At 39.6% G+C, this 5,000-nt stretch overlaps 1 pseudogene; it reads left to right on the top strand.

The window, feature by feature from the left end:
• The window catches only part of LOC138003191 (tubulin polymerization-promoting protein family member 2-like), a 1,312-nt pseudogene extending 28 nt beyond the window's left edge, over positions 1-1,284 (top strand).
• Positions 1,285-5,000: the final 3,716 nt, after the last annotated feature.

The following is a 5,000-nucleotide window of genomic DNA, read 5'->3' as shown; positions in this document are numbered from 1 at the left end:
AAATCCTTTAGGTCATATCTCAGCAAAAAATTGCCTGTTAGAATGTCTGATGAACAGCTTCTTGTCGTGTTTAAATCGTTCTGTGCGTTTGGAGCTGGTGGCAAGGACGCTCAACCTATGATGGATAATGCAAAATTTGGGAAATTATTTCTCACTCTGAAACTGTGCGACAAAACATTTACGTGAACTGACACAGATATAATATTCAATAGACCTGAAGTAAAGAGGTAAGCCTAAATGAAGGTTTTAATTTCATCGGGTTGTGTTGCAGTATCTCATGTTATCACTCGTGTTAAATCTGAGTTAATTGTTCACGGTTGTTTCCTCCTCTTTGCAGGAAGACAGAACGGAAGATAGGCTTTGAAAGTTTCAAGAAGGCCTTGGAATTGTGTGCAGAGAAAAAGTATGGAAGTAACGACGACGTGCAAAAGTTGATCGACAAAATCTGTGCTGGAAAGGGTCCAGTTTGGAGCTACTGTGAGTTTGTCTTGTTATTCCACCACAAACGAAACCCCACAAACAACACTAACACGAAACCTTAAGGGTATTTTTTTCAGTTTCAAGAAAGCTTTCATTAATTACGTATTATTGAAATTTTCCTTTAAGTGAGAACTAGACGGTGTTGTGTATAAGTAACTTTCCACCTCCTCGAGTTTGGATGACACTTAATATCACTCATCAACGACTTTATATCCACATGCAGGGAGGGACATATAGAATAATTCTTATTTTGACAGCCTGTTTTATTAACATGTATTGTTGTACTGTATTAATGAAAGGAAGGCGTGCACAACACACAAGCGTGTGTTTAATAGTTAACTTAAACTTTGATATAGTAACTAAGAATTTGCATGGGTCGACAACGTTCTCGGTTTCGTAAACAAACAATTAAGTCAGTTACTATGCAACTCGAGAACAGGTCCTAAGACAACAAGTTCAACTTCAAGTGTTTTGTTATCAACTCGTGAAAAATATAGATTAGGATTCTCAGAGTAGGGTGGATAGAATGGTGCAGCCTGGAGCAATTTTTTTTTCAATACCAGGACGGGCATCAAATAACTGAGCTAGAATTTTCTTGAATTTTTTTTTTGACAGAAACAAAGCAAGTCAGGTGCTGTTGATCTACTGATTGACACTTCAAAGTACACTGGATCTCATAAGGAACGGTTTGATGATAGTGGCAAAGGCAAAGGCTTGGAAGGTCGAAAAGACTTTGATTCTAATGCCGCTGAAGGGTACGTTGGTGGCTACAAAGGAAAGGACACTTATGACAAGACACACTAGCTTCGGCATTAAAAAAAATGCACTTGTAATGTAAGGTGTGACTTTCTGGTAAAACTCTTTATTTCATAGTAGACTTATACAATTGTGCAGTCCCTCTCAAAGGGATCCAAACGTTTAGGGACCATTTTCCTCTCATGCTATTTTCCTTTCTGCCTCAGTGAGTTTAAAGCCCGGTTTACACTACAGAAATTTTTTGGCACGGCTCCTGTGAAATTGGCACGGGTGCCAAAAAAGAGCACAGCAAACTTTGTTTACACTATACCATTTTTACCGTACCAAAAATACCGTACCAAAATTTTTGGGCCCACGTAACGTCTCATGGAGCCATGCGCAGTTCAACTTTAATGAAGAACGTCCGCGTGATTTTGAGAGAGAGACTTTATTTTACGAGGGTAACACGTGACAGTAACTAACATTACTGATGAACTTGTGGCCCTCTTAAGGTACAAAATTACAATGTATAAAAACTGCATTAAGAATAGATACTATTTACAATAGAATAAGAAAACAAACATTCCTGTAGAACTCAATTTATAACTAGACAAATCGATTTAAAAACGAAATTAAATGCATACAAAAGACTATCTATTGTTATAAATTTATATCAAACGATCCCCTTGTCCTCTGAGAATTTAGTACTCTTTTCCATAATTCAGCCTTAAAGGATTTTAAAGACTTACTTGTTTTTAATGATCGAGGCAAATTGTTCTAGTCCTTCACCGTCCTTACGGCAAAGGTGCGTCCACCCTCTGAGATGCTTTTATGGAGGGGGCACAATAAATTTAAATTACAATTTCTCGTGGTTCTTTGGTGTACATCGGAGTTTTTTCTAAGGGATGTATTTAAATAGCTGGGTAAAGTACCATTTATCCGTTTATAGGCCAGTTCACAACGCTTTATATACGCTTCATTATAAAAGGGGATCCAGCTTAAGTTGTTAAACAATGTTACTGTTCGACTAGTGCGTTGTGCTTCAAGAATAATACGGGCGGCCCGTTTGGTGGAGAATGAGCGGCCATTTTGAAATGTACTTTAAAAAACCGCTAGCCTATAGGAATTAAGGCTCAAATTTGGCCCTTTTAAGTGTTTACACTACTTGTTCTATCCGAACCGTGCCTATTTTTTCAGCATCCGTATCATTTTTACACGTGCTCGGACTACCTCGCCGAAGGTCCCAGCACGGGTAAGAATTTTGGTTCGGCTCGGATGAAATTTGGAACTGAAAGGTTGTTTACACTGCAAATTTTATCCGAGCCGAACCTTTTTTTTTGGGACCCGTGGTAACTTCACCCGAGCCGTGCCAAAATTTTTCTGTAATGTAAACCGAGCTTTAAACACAGGTCAAGGGTCACAGGTCAGTGTACATGTCACTGCGCTAGAGACAAATAAACAACACCGAAAGTGTCTCCTGGCCCCAATCACAAAATGCTGTTTCAGGTCTATGGGAAACTTTTGGCTTATGTGACCTGTGTAAATTCACCACCAAGCTTCGTTTGCACAAAGTCATTGTCATTATCTGGACATGGAATACTGTCCGCAGGTTGGTCTTGTTTACAAGTTTGTTCCTTTGGCATTTAGCTCATGTTAAAATTTACAAGTCGAGGCTTGGTGGTGAAATTAGGAAGTCAGACGTTATCGCGCATAAGGGCTGTTGTCCCTCAGTATGATCGAATAATGTGTGTATTTTATATGGGTACGAAAGATATTGAGAACAAGGATATTTGGTTGCGGCTTTAACATTCTGTGTAGCGTTAAATCAAGTTCTATTGTTCAGTGTTCCCCTAGGGATTCAACACCAGTGAGTTGACACTAGAGTACTGTCAACACTAGTGTTACACTGTGTTTTTCTCAAGTGTGACCGCAACCAATGTCTGTGCAACGCCCTCTGAATTTCACTTATGACATATCTCCACTTATGTCCAGAAATGCACACGATGACAAAAATGGCAGATTTGGCGAAAGAGCTGCACGATTGACAATCTTGGCAAAATTAGCAATTTTGGCGATATTTTGCCAATTTCGTCAAATTAGTTCATCCATTGGTATTGACACTACGCGGGTGAACGTTGGCAATTTTGGCGATTTTGACGATTTTGACAAATTCGGCAATTTTGGCGATGTTATGTCAATTTCGTCAAATTAGTTCATCCATTGGTATTCACACCACACGGGTGAACATTGGCGATTTTGACAATTTCGGCAATTTTGGCGATGTTTTGCCAATTTTGTCAAATTAGTTCATTTATTGGTATTCACACCACACGGGTGAACATTGACGATTTTGGCGATTTTGGCGATTTTGGCAAATTTGGCAATTTTGGCGATGTTTTGCCAATTTCGTCAAATTAGTTCATCCATTGGTAATCACACCACACGGGTGAACATTGGCGATTTTGGCGATGTTTTGCCAATTTTGTCAAATTAGTTCATTCATTGGTATTCACACCACACGGGTGAACATTGACGATTTTGGCGATTTTGGCGATTTTGGCAAATTTGGCAATTTTGGCGATGTTTTGCCAATTTCGTCAAATTAGTTCATCCATTGGTAATCACACCACACGGGTGAACATTGGCGATTTTGGCGATGTTTTGCCAATTTCGTCAAATTAGTTCATCCATTGGTATTTATACCTCTTGGGTGAACATTGGCGTTTGGACAAAATCGGAAATTTTGGCGATGTTTTACCAATTTCGTCACATTACTTGATCCATTGGTATTTATACCACGCGGGTGAACATTGGCGATTTCGACAAATTCGGCAATTACAGCTGTCATTTTACGGTTCCGTTAAGTACACTTTTCACGAATGCCCTTAAACCATTTTCATTCATCAGCGTCACAAATTCTTGCTGATTTTGGGGCTCATTTGTCGCAATTCAAGCACGCTTCCAACAGACTTGTTTATTTTCGTCTTTCACCCACTTATTTTCCGGTGCGCCTGTTAAATGAGATGACAATTTGAAAAGGCTTTTCAGCTTTGCTTTCCCTCTCATCTAACACACTCGCGGCTTCCGCTTCTCCACTTTTCAAACAGACATAATTTCTTCAAAGAAACGTGAAGTGAAAATAAAAAAATGGGTGAATAAATCACAAGAGAAAAAAAAAGCCTATCGCTGAAATCAACGGCTTCACCGAATACCCTGCCACGTAAAAGCTTTACACTAAATTGGGTGGATACGCGGGTACGCAGATACGCATTGGAGACGCCGACCTTAGTGGATACGCAGTATTTCTCCCGTCTGAGGCGCCAAACAAAAAGAGCGAGGGACATTGATGTATATGTATTTCTCGTTCATAAAGCACGATGATCGAGCACAAACAATGATGTTTCTTAAAGCGTGATCAATCTCCCTGTCGATATGTATCTCTCGTTCTTATAGCGCGTTGATCAAATCATTTTACAATTCGGTTATTTAACTTTCATTCTACGGTTCGGTTAACTGCGCGAAATACCACTCGCTTCCTGATTAAGCCTAAGCGCTCGTTTCAGTGATTAGGCGTAAGCACTCTCGTAAACTTTTTGCTTTCATTTCGCGGTTCGGTTAACTACAGTTTTCACGAGATCGCCCTTGCACAATTTTCATTCATCGACTACGGGATTGCGCACTGCGGTGACAGTTCATTGTAGCCATATGTCAAAAGTGTAAGCGCTCCTTTAAATGATTAGGCTTAAGCACTCTCGTAAAATTTTAGCTTTCATTTTGCGGTTCGA

The sequence above is a fragment of the Montipora foliosa genome, chromosome 5 (genome assembly GCF_036669935.1).
Source record: "Montipora foliosa isolate CH-2021 chromosome 5, ASM3666993v2, whole genome shotgun sequence".
NCBI classification, from domain to species: domain Eukaryota; kingdom Metazoa; phylum Cnidaria; class Anthozoa; order Scleractinia; family Acroporidae; genus Montipora; species Montipora foliosa.
Note: the sequence above shows the minus strand (reverse complement) of the source record. Positions and strands in the feature narration are given on the sequence as shown.